Here is an 18,613-nt window from a genome sequence, read left to right as displayed (position 1 = left end):
ATTCGAATTGCACGACTCAATGTGAAATGAATGCACATGAAAGCACAACAAGACCTAAACTCCATCATGGGTAATCCGGAGTGTCGGCAACAGGGAATTGAGACACGTTCCGTCACTCAGAGTACGAAACGTCTCTCGTTTCCCGTGCTTGGGCTAACTCTTATCCCAAACACGATGCAAATGAGATGGCATACACGATGCGACTAACATACAACCTAGCATACGCAATGCTATGAAATGGCATACACAATGCTCGATGTAACATGGCATACACAATGCTTTAACATACAACCTAGCACACGCAATGCCAAGGACTGAAATGGCATACACAATGCACGATGGACTTACACCAACACGAGTGGACCTCAGCCACACTCACATCAGTGGCCATTAGATGAAAATGAGACAACCGAAATGTGTACACACATGCACGAATACCAAAGACTGAACCTAAGGCATCAAATGCCACTCTACCAAAGCATGGCAAGGGATGAAAGATGGTATACAAACATGCAATTTCCAGCACTGAAATATGATAAACAATGGTCCTGAATTATGCAAACATGGCACACTATGCAAGCTAGGGGGCCCGAGTACCGAAACTAGTGAAGTGCGTTACCGTAGAGGTACCCAAAGCAATGCACAAATGACAAAACCAACCCCAAATAGACCCTTGGAAGGTCTGAAACAGTGGAAAATTGGCCTAAAATGATGGCTCGAAATGCAACGAAATGGAGCTCATTCAATGGTCGGTAAATGAGGCATATAAGCCCGACTCTCAAATGCATTTAAACAGATGAAAACATGGCAATATGGCATTCAAACCAGCTCTGAAATATGATGAAAAATGATCTCAAAACATGAACACACCTCAGCACATGCATGCAATCGACCTCAAAACTCAAAGTTAAGCATGGGTATTGAACTACAAGCATGCATAACAAACATCATTCGACCATGAGGCCTAAAAACAGAGCTAGGGTAGTCCAAAATAAGCACATTATCAATTTATGACATGGCCAAAAAGTGCTAACATCAAGGGTCCACAAAGCATGCAAAGAAAGCTAGTGAACCATTAGTTGTTCTACAGCTATATGAAGCATATGAAGGCTCACCCAACCAACTAAAAACATAAGCATTTCATGCCAAAATATGCCCAAATACCCACTGAAACTCAGTCAATGCATGCGAAAATGAGGGGCTCCTTTGGAAGGCCATTCAAGGAGGTATTCTATACCTATATGATAGGTAAACAAAAGGGAAAAACCACTTCTTTAAATGAGTTATGACAGCCCTAAAAACCACCAAATAGGCCCTGAAATCAGTCTGAGAAACATGCAAAGAAAGGTCCCTTTGAAAGGCCTTGAATGAGATTGCTCTACACATGCATCATAGACATAAAATGTGGCAAAATGAGCTCTTGAAAGAGCTTAGAAAGACCTTAAAACCCACAAAATGAGGCCTGAAACATGACTTCAATGCATGCAAAATAGAGTCCCTTTGGAAGGCCAACAATGCTAGTAAAGAGAATGAGGGGTGAGAGGGTCACCCCTCTATGATTTTGGAGCTCAAAGACACATAAAGGCCACTGAAAATCCACTGGATTTCAGTGGCTAAGAGGCCAAGACAAGGCCAATGCCAATGCTCACATGCATGGCTCAAAGCATGGGGAAATGAAGCATGCAAGGGAGAAGATGAGTCCAAACAGAAAAGATTCCTTAAACAAGCATGTTTAGAATATCAAAAAAAGACTTTTTCTAGTTTATGTCGAATTCCAAAAATGCTTGCAAGTAAGGCTAAGCTAGGATGCAAAAATAGCCCTAAAAGAGAGATGAAGCATACAAGGGGGTAGATGACCCCCAACAGAAAAATTCTCTTAAACAAACATGAAGAGGAGCCCAAAATAAGACTATTTTCAGTTTACACCAAGACTCAAAAATGCTTGTAAGTATAGCTAATAGATGAAGCAAGATAATGACCAAAAAGAGGGAATATGAGTGTTACCCTTGTAGCCAATGACTCCAGCAACTTTTGAGGCCAAAAACTCAAATCTTAGGACCTCTTAAGACCTTCCAAGAAGCTTAGGTTGGTATTGGAGGGGTTAGGCTAAGAGATGTAGTGTAAATATGCAAGAAAAATGGACTTTTGAGCACAAAAGAGAGAGATAGAGAGGGATGTATGTATATCTCTTAACCAAAAAACTTGAACCATTGCAATGGAAGAAGAGGCCTCCATTTATAGAAGAGAGGGGCTAAAGCTTCTCAAAGAAGCTTTAAAACTAGGTTAAACATCCTCCATACACGTATGGAGGATGCAGCAAATGGCAAACAGCTGGCACAGCTGGAATACACTTACTGAGACAAAGCTGGCCGACCAGTTAAAAAGGTCCAAGGTGGTCGGCCGACCAGGGGTCAGAAGGTTCAAGCCCCAAAGCTGGTCGTCCATGAAGCACTTGAAGTTAGCTTTCCAATGCCGCAAACCTTGCATTAAAATTTCTCCTGTGCAAAAAGTTATGCCAGTTTTGGTGAAGCCGCGCAGATTCGGTCCAAACGGACTTCAACCAACCATATCTCCCCCACCCGGACTTGTCCTTAGGAGATTCTTGAGTGAAAAATGAAGCCCCGGAAGTAAGCTTTCCAACGGTGGTGGCCTCATATCTTAATTCCTCCTGTCAAAGAGTTATGCCCATTTCAGTGAAGCCGCACAGATGTTTTGTCTCCTTCCTGGATTCATGCTGAACAACTTTTGACCAAAATATCTGGTTGGCCATCTGATTTTCTAGTTTTCCATGTGGCCACATTGAAGCCTCAGAAGTTATCTTTCCAATGGCACCAACCTCGCATCAAAATTCCTCCTGTGCAAAGAGTTATGCCCGTTTCGGTGAAGCCGCGCAAATTTGGTCCTACCCGGATTCATGCCGAACTTCTCCCAAACTAGTTTTCCTTTCTCTTCTCCTCTTTTCTTCAACTCCAAACCCCTAGACAAGGTGTTTTGAAAGATTTTCAAAGATTTCATCTCTCTTTTGTTCATTTCCACTTTGTCCTTGCTCGGTTTACCGAAAAGCGCAACATTTGACAAAATGCGAGCCTCGGAACATCGTAAAAACTTTATTTCAAAAATGTTTTGAAAGAGAGGGTTTTAAGGTCTAAAATCTTTTGATCAAGATTGTTTTGGTCCAAAAAGGGGTATGAAGTTGAGATTTGACTATCCTCTTGCTGAAGAAATCGACCCTTTGCACTGCACAACTTCCAAAACCATCAGTCGCGTCCAAGTCTTAAAGGCGGTTGTAGACACCCCATTTTTGACTGCCTTTAAGATTTGGATGCGACTGATGGTTTTGGAAGTTGTGCAGTGCAAAGGGTCGATTTCTTCGGCAAGAGGAGAGTCAAATCTCAACTTCATACCCCTTTTTGGACCAAAACAATCTTGATCAAAAAATTTTAGACCTTAAAACCATCTCTTTCAAAACGTTTTTGAAATAAAGGTTTTATGATGTTCTGAGGCTCGCATTTCGTCAAATGTTGCACTTTTCGGTAAACCGAGCAAGGACAAAGTGGAAATGAACGAAAGAGAGATGAAATCTTTGAAAAATCTTTCAAAACACTTTGTCTAGGGGTTTGGAGTTGAAGAAAAGAGGAGAAGAGAAAGGAAAACTAGTTTGGGAGAAGTTTGGCATGAATCCGGGTAGGACCGAAACTGCGCGGCGTCCCCGAAACGGCGTAACTCTTTGCACAGGAGGAACTTTGATGCAAGGTTGGCACCATTGGAAAGATAACTTCAAGGGCTTCAATGTGTGCACATGGAAAACTAGAAAATCAGATGGTCGACCAGCTTTTTTTGGTCAAAAGTGGTTCAGCATGAATCCAAGAAGGAGAGAAAACACTGCGCGGCTTCACCGAAACGGGTATAACTCTTTGCATACTTGGATTTAAGATATGAGGCCACCACCATTGGAAAGATTACTTCTGGGGCTTAATTTGTAACTCAAGAATCTCCTAAAACCAAGTCCAGGTGGGGGAGATATGGTTGGTTGAAGTCCGATTGGACCGAATCTGCGCGGCTTCACCAAAACTTGCATAACTTTTTAGGCCTTGAACCTTTTGAACCCTGGTTGGCCGACCAGGGCAAGTGGTCGGCCGACCACTTGAACTGGTCGGCAGTTACCCTCTGTTTTGTCTCTCTGAGTGTGTTCCAGCTGTGCCAGCTGTGTTCCATTTGACCCACTGTCCGAGATTTGAGGCCTTTGTTTCTCTTCTTAAGCAAGTTTTGTTCCCTTTGCTTAGTGAGGAAGAGAAGTTTGACCCTTTGGCCAAGCTTCTTGAGGAAGCTTGACCCTTTTGGTCTAGCTTCCTCAAGAAGCTTGACCCTTTTGGTTAGCTTCCTTTACAAGCTTGCACCCTTTACTTGAGGCTTCCTAAAGAAGCCATGGCCCTTTGTCTTCTATAAGACAAGTTCTCAACTCCATTTTGCAAGGTTAGAAAGTTTGGCCAAGGCACATGCACTCCACCCTCCATAGCCTTCTTCTCCAGAGCTCCAAACCCTAATTTTCTTGGCCATTTACACTACACCTCTAAGCCTAACACCTCCACCATCCATTCCAGCACCTTGGAACTCATTTTCAGAGGTTCAAAGCTCACTTTCTTGGTTCGAGGTTGGCTGCATTGCTGTGCTACAAGGGTAAGTCCTCATTTCCCTCATTTTTGCATTATTTTGCTTTATACCTTAGCTCCATTTGCAAGAATTTTAGAGCCTTGGTGTAAAATGAAAATAGTCTTATTTTGAGCTCCTCTTCATGTTTGTTTAAGAGTACTTTTCTGTTTGAGGTCTCCTACCCCTTGTATACTTTATCTCTCTTTTAGGGCTTATTTTGCATGATATATTAGCCTTATTTGTGAGCATTTTTGGACCTCGACCTAAACTGAAGAAAGTCTTGTTTTGACCTCCTCTTTAAGATTTATTGAGGTCACTTTTCTGTTTGGAGTCATTTTCTTCCTTGCATGCTTCATTTCCCCATGTTTTGAGCCATGCATGTGAGCATTTGCATTGGCCTTGTTTTGGCCTCTTAGCCACTGAAATCCAATGGATTTTCAGTGGCCTTGATGTGGCTTTGAGCTCCAAAATCATAGAGGGGTGACCCTCTCACCCCTCATTCTCTTTACTAGCATTGTTGGCCTTCCAAAGGGACTTTACTTTGCATGCATTGAAGTCATGTTTCAAGCCTCATTTTGTGATTTTTATGGTCTGCATTAGCTCTGTCCAGAGCCCATTTTGCCATATTTTATGTCTATGATGCATGTGTAGAACAATCCCACTCAAGGCCTTTCAAAGGGGCCTTTCTTTGCATGTTTTCGAGACTGATTTCGGGGACTATTTGGTGGGTTTTAGGGCTGTCATAACTCATTTCCAGAGGTGGTTTTGCCATGTTACATGTCTATCTTATATGTGCTTAATAACCCCTTGTATGGCCCTCTAAAGGAGCTCATCATTTTTGCATGCATTGGTTGCATTTCAGTTATTATTTGGGCATATTTTGACATGTTTTATTCACTGTTTTTGGCTAGTTTGATGAGTTCTCATACACTTCATATACATGCCATGTAAACCATGCTTGCTAGCTGAATTCGCATGCTATTTTTGTCCATCATGTTAGCACTTTTCGGCCATGCTTTAAACTAGAAATGTGCATATTTTGGGACTGCCTTAGCTCTGTCTTTGCATTTCATGGCCAAATAATGCTTGCTTTGCATAGTTATAATTCAATGCATGTGCCTAGCTTTGAGTTTCGGGGCTTATTTCATGCATCGGGTGGCATATCTCCATGTTTCGGGACTATTTAGCATCATGTTTCAGTGCTGAAAATTACATGTTTGTATGCCATCTTTCATCCCTTGCCATGCTTTGGTAGAGTGGCATTTTATGCCTTAGGTTCGGTCCTCAGTACGCGTGCACGTGCGCACGCATTTCGATTCTCTCATTTCCATCACTTGGCCACTGATGTGAGTGTGGCTGAGGTCCATTCATGTTGGTGTAAGTCCATAGTGCATTGTGTATGTCATTTCGGTCCATAGCATTGCGTATGCTAGATTGCATGTTAGAGCATCATATATGTCATGTCACATCGAGCATTGTGTATGCCATTTCATAGCATTGCGTATGCTAGGTTGTATGTTAATCGCATTGTGTATGCCATCTCATTTGCATCGTGTTTGGGATAGGAGTTAGCCCAAGCACGGGAAACGAGGTACGTTTCGTACTCCGAGTGACGGAACGAGTCTCAATTCCCTGTCGCCGACACTCCAGATTACCCATGATGGAGTTTAGGTCTTGTTGTGTTTTTATGTGCATTCATTTCATATTGAGTCGTGCAATTCGACTCTTCGGCCATCATGCATCGATATGCGTGATTGGTGGCACGAGGATCGAGGACTACACTTCCTGAAGAGTAGTCATGCATACATATGTGAAAATACTTTGCCATGCCCCTTTGTTGCTCTCTGTTGCAGTAAATCAGAAATCAGCAGCCTTCTGGAGCGTTGCGCAATATTCCAAGAACAATTGCAAACAGAGGCAAACCGGGGCATCGCAATGGATTTCCGCGCAAGGCAACTCAAGCATGCATCATTCATCATTCGAAACAGAGCTGAGGCGGTCCATGAATTTGCGTGCTAATTTACCTGCTTTCCTAGATTAATTTGTTAATTAATTAGGATTTTGTATTTATTCGGACTGTACTATTTGTTCAGACTGTATATTATTTATTCGGACCCTCTGAGCGAGGGCGCAATTGTAATAAGTGTGCGTGCGTGTGATGTATGTCTTCCAACCCCACGTCTTTCTCCCTTTTATTTACCAGCTTATGATGGTTAGAGTAGGGCATGTTTCAATTAGCATACAGTATGATAACATGTTTACATTCATTCATCTGTCTAGCATGCACCGGGCTTGGCGCATCATGCTAACTGCATTTGTATTTCGATTCCGAGTTGAATACTTGTTAGTTGTAGCATTTCATATGCCATCTTTAGAATAGACGAGCCTATCTTAGTTGCATTTTGCATGTGTTGCATTAGGCATTTCTATATAGTTAGGATCATGCATGGATTTCTAACATAGCTTTTGTTTTGGCTTGGAGTACTCGGTAAGTGTTTATGCTTTAGCATCCTTGCATGTGTGTGAGTGACTGCCATGATAGCATGCTTACCATGAGGCTATATGCTTATATGATATAACTGCCTGAATGCCTGTGGGTGAAGGTTGGATTATCGGAATTGGAATAATGCATTGACTGTGAGTTTTAAGCCCACTAGATAGTGGCAAAACCATGTTTTCTAAGCCCACCCGAGGGTGGTAAAATCTGCATTTCTAGCCTACTTGCGAGTAGCAAACCGTTTTCAAAACAAACATGAGATGTTTCGTTCCAATTCAGGCGATCCAGTCTATGCTTGTATGCTGTGCGCATCATATAGTAAATCTAGAGTAATAACCGGAATAAGAACGCACAATGTTTTCAAAACTAGATATCATGGTTAGTAGAGGCCGATCTTTGATTGGGCGAGCGGGGGTGCTCACGAAGTGACCTTCCCCAATCGTACCCAAGTTCTCGAGCCGAGGCAACTTTGGTGATGACGGACATGTGGCCTTAGGCAACGAGTCAGGATTTCCTAAATTCCCCCAAAATAAATATTTAGGTGGCGACTCTGTATCTGGCAAAGCAGTCCATGTTTGACACTTCTTTCTAAAAAAATTTGTTTTCCAAAACGATTTGCTGGATTTGGACTCTTTGATGAGTCATTGGTCTTACATTGCACTCTGCGAGATTAGATACAGGACCGTGACACAAATTGAGTCCGAACTGTAGTGAAGGCCGAGGGCGCGTCTACAGCGGTAAAAAATGGGGTGTCTACACTCGGTAGGTGAATGAAAACAGTGGTAGGCCTAGTATGGTGGGCTTTAAGACACAAAAGACTGATACCATTAGTATATCAAACTCTGAATCTATCAATAATCAGAAGAAAGGAAAAAGAAGAGGAAAAAAAGATGAAGGGCATAGAAAACATATGTTAAAGGGAGGTTTTGTTGGATTTGTGAAAAGAATAGGGCAGAGTGGAGTAAAGGCAATCATAAAAATGTAACAGTTAGATCAGCTGCTATTGCTATGTCAAAATCTTCTTTAAAAACAACATGCTCTGTTAGTAAGAATGGGAGGGTAAAGGAGGCTCAGGCAACTCTACGACTAGGGGAGAAGCTGGGGATTGTTACAAAAGGTCAAGATCAGGAAGTAATACAAAAATTAATTCTTATGGAGGAGAAGGACAAGGAGATGGTGGGAAAATGGAGTGGTAGGGCCATGTAATTTGTGCTTTATTGGGGTGAATTGCAGTGTTCATAAATTGTTATTATGAAAATTTTAAGCTGGAATATTAGAGGAGTGGAAAGACCTGGGAAGATAAAGAAGTTACTATTTGAAAGGAGAATTGATATGGCTTTATTCCAAGAGACAAAGAAATCAAGGATCTCTGATTTGAAGGTGAAATCATTGTGGCATAGAGACAATCTTCAGTCTATGATTGTTGATGCTGAAGGTGTAGTTGGTGGTTTGCTCTGCATTTGGGACCCTGAAGTATTTGCACTCTCAAAGTCCTGCAGCAACAGAAACTTTATCTTGCTGTCAGGTACTATTCAAAACTCATTTGAATGTGTGATTGTAAATATATATGCTCCAAATGATATGGTGATAAGAGGTAAACTTTGGGAAACATTAGTGAACATAAAAAGCAAATTTCCTAAACCATGGTGCCTTGGAGGGGATTTTAATGAAATAAGGAATGTGGGTGAGAGGATAGGGTGCTCAAGAAGAGATAGGGGTATGAAAGAGTTCAATGAATTCATAGATAGGTGTGAGGTAGCTGAAATTCAAATGCTAGGAAGAAAGTTTGCCTGGTGTAATGCTCAAGATGGCTCAAAATGGAGTAAGATAGACAGATTTCTTCTATGTCTTGAATGGATGTAGAGGTTTAAGATTAAATTATGGGGTTTATCAAGGATAATTTCAGACCATTGCCCATTAATTCTAATGGAGGATGTGAGGGATTGGGTCCCAAAACCCTTTAAATTCCTAAATTAATGCTTGGTGCTTACACTCAAAATTTGGACCTTTTGTAAAGAAGGTATGGAGAGAAACACATTTTTATGGGGCTGCTGGTGCTGTTATGCATAAGAAACTACAGGCCTTAAAATTGGCTTTGAAACAAAGGGAATAGATGTCTATGGTAATGTTGCATCAAAAATCAAGGATGGTGGGGATAAGCTGCATAACCTTGACTTGGAAGCTGAAGTTAGGCCATTGGATGAAGCAGAACTAAAACAGAAAAGGGAATTAAGGAGTGAAGTGTGGAAGCTTAGCAGAATGATGGACTGGAAATGGCTCCAAAAATCAAGATTGGATTGGAACTTAAAAGGGGATAGGAACACTCGATTCTTCCATGTTACAGCAAGTTGTAGACAAATAGAAATGCTTTGAATAGTATATCAGTTGGAGGGGTTGTGGTTGAAGAACCTGATCAAGTAAAGCAAGAGGTGTGGGATTATTTTAGGAATCATTTCGCAGAAGGTTGGGTTAGTAGGCCTATACTAGTGGGTGATTTCAAGAGTGTTAGTCATAGTTAGTGTCTTGATAGATTAGAAGCAGAATTTTCTGAGGAGATTTGGGCAGCAGTGAAAGGTTGTAATGGGAATAAAGCACTGGCCCTAATGGGTTTAATTTATTGTGCTTTCAAAAGCATTGGAAGGTGTTTAAAGAAGAGGTGATCATGTTTATGAAAGAGTTTCACAATAAAGGCAGGCTAGTTAATGGTTTGAATTGCTCATTCATTACTCTCATCCCAAAGAAAGAGAATGCAATTAAGTAGCTTAAGTGGGTATAGGCCTATTAGTTTTATTGGGTCTATGTACAAGATACTAACAAAGGTACTTACAAAAAGGATGAAATCAGTTCTAACTGAGGTAATTAGTGATACACAATCTGCATTCCTAGGTGGGAGAAACATTTTGGATGGGGTGTTGATAGCAAATGAAATAGTGGGTGGGTGGAGGAAATCAAAGAAAAAAAGGGCTGTTGTTTAAGATGGATTTTGAGAAAGCGTATGACTCCATTAATTGAGAATTTTTGTTTTCAATACTCTCAAACTTTGGATTTGGAGCAAAGTGGATCTCTTGGATGAAAGAGTGTGTAACAACAGCTAGGGTCTCAGTTGCTATCCCAAGTAGGCAACTCAAGAGGGGGGGTGAATTGGGTTATTAAAATTTTATAATATTAAATTTAACACAATATTCAAAATTTTAACAAATAAAAAAAAACAGAATAATAATTTTCAATATAAAAGTAAGGGAGATAGGGAGAGAAAATCAAACACTGAGATTTATAGTGGTTCAGCACACCAACGTCCACTCCCCAAGGAACCTCCATGAGAATTTCTTTACTGTCAATTAGATAAATACACCATCAAGCTTGTGGATTTGGCACAGGACTTATTCTTCTCTATTGATCCTCACTCAACAATAAATGCATTACCCATACAAAATCTCTCACAAAAATAATGAATAAAAATAAGTGGTACTTAAACCCTCTTTTACAATAATTCTCTCACAAAGAGTAAATATGAAAGTGTAAGAACAAAGGCTACACATAGATCTGAAAGTGAAAAAGCAGAATACAATATACTCAGAATTTTGAAACACACAGAAATTTTTATCTTCAAGTTCTTAATTTTTCTCCACACACAACACTTCTATTTATACCAAAAAATATACTCGTTGGAAGAGAAGACACTCCTTGCTGACGTCATGACTTACATAAGTACGCTTCTTGATTTTAAATAGTCAGCAAATATTAATAATGAAAAAGATGATAATAATTAGTAAGACTAACTTTTTCTTTTCCTTTTTTGTTTTGTCAAATATGCAGCCACCACTTTTGTAGAAAATTTTGATACAAAAATCACAACTTTCAACCAAGCAAATAATTTGCTTCATCTGTTTCTTCTTGTTTCATTATAATATGTGTGTGTGTGTGTGTGTGTGTGTGTGTGTGTGTGACATGATATAAAATTCAAACATGAGCCACTGTTTTGTAGGCAATTTGAATAATAATACAATTATCGCATCTTTGAATTTAATATAAGCAAATAATTTTGCTCCATCATTATGGGTTCCTTGAAGTCAAAAGCCACATGAAATTTTGTCTATTTTGTAACTTTTTTTTTTTTCTTTTTGCAAGCAAATTCAAATTAACTTACAATTTTTCTTTTTTCATTCTATAGGCAAAACATCTTTAAAGATTTGTTTTCAAGAAAAAAATTAAATAAGTCTTCTCCTGCAATCATTATAGTATATCAATTTCAAGATTTTGACTATATATATATATTTATTACAGATGCACCACACAAGTTCGAACTTGAGGATTTTTTCTTTTTATTATATCAACATATATATATATATATATATATGTATGAAAAAAAAGTGCATCACATGACACCGTCCGCATCTCCAAACTTATAAATAATATATTATAAATAACATAAAAGTAATGTATGTATATTTGAATAAAAAGTCTGATTTGCTATTAAACACCACTTGAGTATGTTACACAAATCAAATATTTTTATGATTGCTATATAAATATATCAACCATCCCATGTGAGTATATTAAATTTATCAAAAGATGACAACTCACTAAAATCACATTTGTCAAAATGATACAACTAATCAATTTTAAATTTGTCAAAAGATGAATAGTGATTAACCTAATTTTTCAAATGTGAATAGTAAAAAAATATTTATTTAAATAATATTTAACAAATGTATCATACAATATATATTTTAAACTGATAATATTTTGCGTCAAATAATATGTATATTAAAAAATCTAAATTTTTGCAAATAATATTTTAGACATCAACAAAATTAAATAATATGGTTAACATCAGTTCTAGTAAATGGATCTCCAACCAAAGAATTTTGCCCACAAAAAGGACTTAGACAAGGTGATCCTCTGCCACCATTTTTATTTACTGTGGCAGCAGAGGGTTTGAGTATTTTACTAAGGAGAGCAAGGGAGGTGGGAATTATTAAAGGTGTGGAGATTGGTGCAAAGAGAGTTGTAGTGTCTCATTTACAATTTGCAGATGACTCATTACTTTTCTGTGAAGCAGACTGGGAGGAATTATTAAATCTTAAAAGGATTCTAACGTGGTTTGAGATTTTATCAGGGTTGAAGATCAATTTTCATAAAAGTGTGGTGTGTGGGGTGGGAGTCTCTAATACTCTGCTGAAAGAATTTGCACATCTGTTAAACTGTAAGATTACAAGCTTACCTTTACATTATCTTGGTTTGCCATTAGGTGCTAGCCCAAGTAGGAAGAAATCTTAGAAGCCAATTGTTGATAAGGTCAAGCTTAAGCTCGCTGGATGGAAAAGAAGGTTTATATCATTCGCTGGTAGGCTGACTTTGATCAAGGCAGTGCTATCCAATTTGCCAGTGTACCATCTCTCTTTATTTAAGATGCCAGAAAGAATAGCAAGAGAGATTAAAAGTATTCAGGCTGCCTTTCTATGGGGAAGATCAGATTTGAAGAGGAGAATACACTTGGTGAAGTGGAAGGAGATACCAAAAAGTAAGATGCAAGGAGGTCTAGGGATTAGAAGAATTAGAGACTTTAATGATTGTCTTTTGACAAAGTGGTGGTGAAAGTTTGCTAATGAAGAGGAAGCTCTATGGAAGAAGGTGGTCTGCAGTAAATATAATCTAAATGGGGGAGTATTGTTTCCAACCTTGAACCAAGGTAAGAGGGTATCAAGGCTGTGGGGTGATATCTTAGCTGCTGCAGAGCAAAGGCTTATGTTGTTTAATTTTTTTTACAAGTAAAGTACCAATTAGTGTGGGTCTAATGGGAGAGTGAGGTTTTGGCATGATAAATAGTGTGGTAATGGTTGTTTCAAAGAAAAATTTCCCAAGTTGTTCAGGTTATCCACTGATAGAGGAGGTTTATTAAGGTCTTTTGTTGATAAGATAGGAAGTACTAGTGTTTGGGAAGTTAGCTTTAGGAGGAATTTATTTGATTGGGAGCAGTAGGAACTTAACAAGCTTAGAGAGGAGTTATGTCTGGCTCCATCACTTAGTAGGAATGAAGAGGATAAACCTATTTGGTTAGCAGCACAGTCAGGTCAGTCTATTGTCTTAATCCTATATAAGCAGACAGATAATTGCTAGTGAGCAGTTTAGAGTGAGTAAACTGGTTTGAGTGAATTATCTCTCTCCCAAAGTGCAATTCTTTGGGTGACTTGCATGGAAACACAAGGTGAATACCTCTGATTTTCTGCAGATGATAGGAATTCTAGATGGAAGTGTATCTTATTAGTGTGTGTTTTGCAAAAATGAGCTAAAAGTAGTTCACCATGTGCTAATCTTATGTCCCTTGGTTTGGAAGGTGTGGACTGGTTTGCTACAGTGGTGGGGGATTCAATGGGTAGTTCCTAGATCAGTGGAGTGTTTGTTACAATAGTGGGATGGTATAAAATTCAAAAAATCTGAGAGGAGAATCTGGATGGCTTTACCTCTGGTGGCTTTGTGGTACATATGGAAGTCTAGGAATAAATGCTTGTTCAATGGTATCCAACCAATGATGGAGGAGCTGAAGGAATCAATCATCATCAAATTAGCTATTTGGTTGAAAGCTTCTTTCAAGGAGTACCAGTTTTTTATTATTGACTTCTTGCATAATTTAACACAGATTAGACAATGTATAGGTGGCTGATTGTGAGTTCAAGTAAAAGTCTGCTTTATGAATTCATGAGGCTGCTGCTGTGGATTTCTAGACTAAGGATTTCTTGGCTGCTTTTGTGGATTTTTGGTGTGTGTTCTGCTATGGTCAGCCTGCTGCTGTGCTCTGTAGTGGATCTGGTGTGTGATCTAGTTGATATGTGATCTGTATGCTATGTGCTTTGTGGTTGAGCTTAAGTTTTGAGGTTGAGCTCTGTATGCTGTTCTATTTTGATAGTATTTCATGGATTAGTGCTTCTTCTAGGCTTTCCCTCCTGCGGGGTTTGGTCTCTCACCAACCCTTTGTGGTTGAGCTTGTAGATGATTTGGACTCTCTTCTCGGTGCTAATCTAGTTGGGATTGGAATAGTCAGCTATGATTCGTTCTGCTTATCCACTCCTTTATTTGATGTAATCTCATTTGTTTTTATGGTTTTATTATCAATAAAGGTTTCTTTTTCAAAAAAATATATATATATATATATATACACAATTATATAAGAAAAGTCCATTGATAAATATCCGACATATATCTCATACTCTTATTTGAGTGTTGATTGTCCACTATGAATATTTGATTTCTTTTAAAGAGTTGGTGTATCATATATAGTTTTAAAGTCATAAAAGATATGCATATTTTATGTTTGATAGATTTATCTTTGTATTTATTTTTATGCTAAATAAATTTAAAATCTTATCATTTGAGTTTTATAATAAAACTGATATCTATAGATTAGATTTTTTGAAAATTTTCAAATAAAATCAATATTGAAAATAAATTTTTTTAATAAAAATTAATTATATTTTCATAGTTTTGTGTATTTATTGGTTTTTGTTAATATTTTTTAGAAATATTTTATTTTTTAAGTGTATTTAGGTTAGATATATAAAAAATAAAAAAATGTTAAAAATATTTAAAAATTTATTAAAAAAAAATAATGCGAGAAACAAAAAAAACTTAATTTTCAAAAAATCAATTTAAACCAAACAATAATATTATATTTGTTATTTGTTATTTTGTATGTGACCGATTTTGAAATTAAGAGTTGTTTAATTCCTAACATTGTATCAGGTTGTCCCACAAACTTGTATATGTTATCAATGGAGAAGCATTGGCATTAAAGGGTTCTGACAAGTTTTTGACTTTCAGAGGGTTTGATGCAAGTTTGCTGCTATTGGTTTCTTTTGGCTATTAGTTTGCTGCTACTGGTTGGTGATGATGCTGGTTGCTGCAACTCTGTTTTTCTAGTACTTTCATATTCTGTTTGATGTTTTGTATTGGGATTTGGATTGTACATATTGTATATAGGCTCAGGAAGATATTTAGCTCTATTATTTGGGGTTTTTTTTTTTATTGGTTTCTCACTAAATTGTGGTGTTTGTTCTTGTATATGATTGGATTTGCTTTTTAATACTCACATATATAGTTGGGTTCATATTGTCTTGGTATTATATAGTTTTGTACTCATCATTTCTGTTTTTATTGATATATTATATGTATCACTACAACAAAAAGCAGAATTGGTGACTAAAATTCGAATTTTCATCGCTGAAAGTAGCACAATTGGCGACTAAAATGGAATAAGTAGCCAAAAGTGAAGACTTTTGGCGACTAAAACAGTTTAGTAGCCAAATGTATAGTTATTGGCGACTAAAAAAATTTTAGTAGCCGAAAGTGAATGTTTTTGGCGATTAAAAACATTTAGTAGCCAAAAGTATAGGTTTTGGCGACTAAAAAATAGTTTGGTCGCCAATTATACGTGTTTTACCGACAAAAAAAAAATTTCGTAGCCAAAAGTGAAGCTTTTTGGCTACTAAAAAAAATTTAGTAGCTAAAAGTCAACAATTGGCGACTAAAATTCAGTTTAGTTGCCCAAAGTGGAGGGTTTTGGCGACTAAAATTCAGTTTAGTCGCCCAAAGTGGAGGGTTTTGGCGACTAAAATTCAGTTTAGTAGCCAAAAGTGGAGGTTTTAGGCTGGAATTAATTCTTTTAGCGACTAAAAATTAATTAGTAACCAAAAAGTATAGAATTGGCGTCTAAAAAATAGATTTAGTCGCCAAAAGTGGTCTCCTATTTTTTTTAGTAAATAATTTATTTTTTATATAAATTATATTGAATAAAAATAATTATGTTTATATATATAGTTTTATATTAATACGGGTCAATATACTATATAAATAATATATGTTGCATACATATTCATGTGGTGTTGTAGAGGCATAATGGAGAGAGTGTGTTGCTAAAGATTTAGAATGTGAGAAGTTGGTGGTTCGAAACTTTAGGGAGAGTAGAGGGTAATTATTTTTTTTTTTTCTGAAATAAGCTTTTGGCGACTAAAATGTGTGCTCGCCAAAAGCTTGAGTATTGGCGACGAAAAAAATAGTCGGCAAATGTATAAATTTTAAAAAAAATAATTCACTATTGGCGACTAAAAATTTAGTCGCCAAATGTATAATTTAAAAAATATAATTGAGCTTTGGCGACCAAAGTTTTAGTCGCTACAGACTTTGTTTTTGGCGACTAAAATTAGTCGCCAATACCTTCCCCGACCGTATTTTCGCGACAAAACCGGCGACTAAAAAAATTAGTCGGGGAAACTAAAAAGTCGACTTTTGACAATTAAAAATAGACTTTTGGCGACTAAACATTTAGTCGCCAAAGGTGCTTTTTCTTGTAGTGTATGTTAGTTTCATCAATAAAGTTTTTATTCTATTTTACTGATAAAAATAAAAAGAAAAAAAAATTAATACTACAAACTCATAAATTTTATAGATAAAATTATTAAAATTATCAACATGTGATTTAGATTTATTTTATACATGGACTTGATTTCCTTCTTTATTGATATAAGTTATATTTGTACTTTGCTTCCTTCATCAAGAAAATTTCTTCTTTTGATGGTTAAAAAAATTGAAATTAATTGAACCAATTTTAGTTAAAATAAAAAATGAAAAATGCATGAGACACCTAGTGGAGGTGCTGGGGTCCCTTTTAATTGGTCCAAATTTTTTTTTTATTTTTTTTATTTTTTTCTTCCATTGGCGGCCCTACATGGAGGTGGGGGGTGCTGGGGTTCCAGCATTGCCGATAAAAAATTCAGTACTAAATTGATCAAACTAAAATTAAAGTGATTAAAACAACATATTAATTAAAACATATAATTTGTCCTTATTTATATTATATTCCCAACAAATACAAACCGAAAGCAAAACATTATAGATAGCAAAAGCAATACAAACCAGACCAAGATTCAAGAAGCAGCCGCAAAGCAAAATAGTTTAAACAATTAATTTTTGAAATAACTTCGAAAATAATTTTTTAATTTCCTATTCACTTCAAAAATGATATAATTTTTCCTTAGTTTCATTTTTCTTCTTATTAAAATCTCGTTTGGAAATAAATTATTTTAATAATTTTAAAATTTTTTATAAAAAAACATATATAAAAAAATAAAAAAATAATAATGTGATAATTTATAAGATTGGTTGATTTTTGACTAAAACATACAAGTAACAAAGGAGACCAACCTAAGCTCACTGTTTATGCCTTTTGAGGTAACCCAAAAAATTATTCACGTATTTATCTTGTACAGCATCGTCAACGAGCAACCCACTCATCTCTTTAACCTTCTCCCTGTAAATCCTGCCTTCATCCTCAACTATCACTAGTCTCAGTGAGTCGGCCACCGAGTCTCTCGTGAACGACCCGTCTTGCTCCTCTCTCGATGTCAAGTATGCCATTTTCTTCTCTTCCAAAAGCCTAGCGATCAACCCTGTGTCCGCCAGGGAAGACAACAAAATGAGTGGCTTCTTGAACTGTATAGCCTCAACAACTGAACTCAACCCAGAGTGAGACAAGAACCCACCCACCGAGTCATGACTTAGTATCTTGAGTTGAGGCGCCCAACTGGTGCAAACTACACCTCGTTCCTTCGTTCTCTCCTCAAAGCCGTTTGGTAACTCGATCACCTCAGTATCAGGCACACCAAGCCGATTCCTCAGAACCCAAAAAAATGGTAACTCAGATAGCTCTAACCCGAAAGCTATCTCGGTGAGTTCGGCTTGACTTGGCTTTGCTTCGCTCCCGAATGCAACGTAGACCACCGACCCCATAGATTGCTTGTCAAGCCACTCTTTAATCTCCGTCCAAGCTTCACCGTTGTCACTAATATCATACGCCGTGGTGGGAAGTAGGCCGATTGGTATAATCGGCTTCTGGTGAATCTGTTGAAGAAGTTTTAACCATTCGGGTTCGAACTCATAAGTGCTTCTCACAGCCAACACGTCACAAGCTTCGATGCCTGCTCCAAACCGATATGTAGCGGGAATGTTTTCGTCATCGACACTGGCTACGTCGTCAAAGATACGCTTAACCTCAAAGAGCCGAAAGCATGCGATGTTAGATTTAAAGGGGATCCATTTGGGTGTAACTAGTGAAGTACTCGGGCGCTGTACGGTCATCTTCGCCCTTCAAGACTGGTATGGGACCAGCAAAGCACAATGAAGCGGCAATGGAGATGCTGAAGAAGACGCTAGAAATGCCAAGTTTCGCAGCAACAGGGCCTAGCCAATAAGGTGCCAAATCGTAAATCACCCAATCGGGAGCCATATCTGCTAGAATCTGAGTCATGGGTTGTTGGAGTTGATCGTAGGCCATCTTCAGATACTTGACCTTGTCATAGGGAAGATCGGTGGTGGACTCTGCGTTTTCGGGGAGTTTATCGACCTAAGGCAATTGAAGCTTCACTAGATTGATGAGAGGGGCTAGATTTGGAGGCATTTTTGGGAGTCTGTCGA

General features: G+C 37.7%; 1 pseudogene; it reads right to left on the bottom strand.

Moving 5' to 3' along the window:
- Positions 1–17,059: 17,059 nt before the first annotated feature.
- Positions 17,060–18,613, bottom strand: LOC114299803 (UDP-glycosyltransferase 91A1 pseudogene; annotated as a pseudogene).

The sequence above is a fragment of the Camellia sinensis genome, chromosome 1 (assembly GCF_055761805.1).
Source record: "Camellia sinensis isolate YWXY chromosome 1, ASM5576180v1, whole genome shotgun sequence".
Taxonomy (NCBI): Eukaryota; Viridiplantae; Streptophyta; class Magnoliopsida; order Ericales; family Theaceae; genus Camellia; species Camellia sinensis.
The sequence above is the reverse complement of the archived record's forward strand: the minus strand, read 5'-3'. Positions and strand labels throughout refer to the sequence as shown.